Genomic DNA, 2134 nt, shown 5'->3' with positions numbered 1-2134 from the left:
TGAAGGAAAACATTTTGGCTTTTGGATCGAAACTTTTGGTTTCTCTTCTTTATTTTCATGCACTGATTTGCATTTAAGCTTCGACTTCCCCTACTGAGCAGACTTTGCCTCCCACCAGAGGTCTTCCCGGATGAAAGTGCTGTGCGGGGCATTGGAGCTCAGCCACGCTGGTGACCCACGGTCATAGTAGCCCCATTGTCCAGGGCGGCGCCTGTTACCGTCAGAGCTCAGGGATCCTCAGCTCGGGTTCTGGTACACATTGTCCTCTCTGCTGTTCCTCGGATTCCTTGTTTCTCTCATTTTAAACTTGGCTTTGCAGTCTGAGTTTTTCCTTTTTTTTTTTTTTTTTTTTTTTTTAATGTTTATTTAATTTTGAGAGAGAGAGTGAGCAGGGGTGGGGGAGGGTCAGAGAGAGAGGGAGACACAGAATCCGAAGCAGGCTCCGGGCTCTGAGCTGTCAGCACAGAGCCCAATGGGGGCTTGAACCCACAAACCGTGAGATCGTGACCCGAGCCGAAGTCTGACGCTCAACCGACTGAGCCACCCAGGCGCCCTGTGCAGTCTGAGTTATTCCTATGTTAACCTCACGTGCAACATGCTGTCTGCCCATGTCTCCTGAGGTTTTCTCTGATGCTTCACACGGAGCCATACTTTGGTCCCCACGTGGCGGCCAGACCCTCCCATTCTGTCCTCCGGGAAAGGCAGCGTCTTGAGTTCCCCTGCCCATCCACACACACCTGCTTGTTCCTCCTCCTCCTCCTCTCCCCTGCTTCCTGGCCCCAAGCTGCCGCAGAGCTCGCCCAAGCTCCCTGCCCCTGCCCAGCCACCTGAGGTCCCCACCCCCGCTCTCCCCACCAGCGACCACCAGTGTGATACAAGCCACCAGGTAGCACTTCACTGCCTCTCTTTGGGAAATCTCTACCTTGAAATGCGTAGCGCCAACTCAACCTTCATTCTGATTTGTAGATGCGTAGAGTCGACACCCATTTGCAGAGGTAACCATTCACCGCTGTTTTCATTGAACGTGACGGTGTATCAGGCAAAGTGGACAGGGCCACAGTTCCATAGGAAGCCCCTACTCCCGCAGGCAGAGAGCCTCGCGGTGGCCTCCGATTCCGTCACACAGGATCTATCTGACTGCATTACCAAGACCTTACCTTCTTCCTCTGCAGTGAGTCGGGACAGTTTGCAATAGTTATCCTCCTGTGTGATCACATCTTTCTGAAGTGGAAAGTGGTATTCTTGTCACACCAGCAATACAGCCCTGGATATTAGGATGCAAGTTACCTTCATCGGTATATTCTCTCTTTGGGGGAGGTTTACGAGGAGACAGGGGAAGACTTACCCCTCCAGAAAAACTTCCTCTTTGATAATATCCATGGGGAAATAGTCACCTGAAAAATCTAATGGTAGAAACGTCCAGGCTCAAGCATACAATGACGTCTGATGTTAAATGTTGGCTTATACATTGATCTTCAGAATCAGGCACTTTTTACGATTAAATGATTGCAACGTAATTATTAATCGTACAATGACGATTTGCTTTACAAAAGAAACATGATCCCTGAAAGTCCTTGGTTTTGTGTTCAATTTAATTAATGAATCTACTACATGTCCCCTAGATTGCTCATTTTACACTCTTGTTAAAGGAAGGTGGCCCGCTTGTTAGCAAGAATTACTTACAAATTGGCTAATTAATTACTTCCATCCTTCTGCAATGAGATTCACATGGAAATAGAAGAGGGCAGTCTAAGGACAGACCAAAAAAAAAAAAAAACCTGCATGGTATCACACTTCTTGTCATCAGCTCTAAAGAAATGTCTATCTGGGGACACAGAGTCAGTAAAAGAACTGCTTGACTAATAAAGCAGATTACCCTCAGGAAAAAACATATATGAATGGAAAGTTCTATTACTTCTCTAATTCGAGTAAAGAAGATACAGCATCAAAAAGCAACTTTTAAACATTTAGTATAAAATGAACATCCATGGATATGAACAGTGCCTACATGTAACAATCGAGAAAAAACAAAAACAGAACTGAATTAAAGACAATGTCTATGCAAGTTTTTTTTTAATATGTATTTAGCAGACAAAAACCACAAAACAACAATACATATATATTTATATATACA

This window comes from Panthera onca, chromosome B4 (genome assembly GCF_046562875.1).
Source record: "Panthera onca isolate mPanOnc1 chromosome B4, mPanOnc1 haplotype 2, whole genome shotgun sequence".
Taxonomy (NCBI): domain Eukaryota; kingdom Metazoa; phylum Chordata; class Mammalia; order Carnivora; family Felidae; genus Panthera; species Panthera onca.
This window is presented reverse-complemented; position numbering follows the sequence as displayed.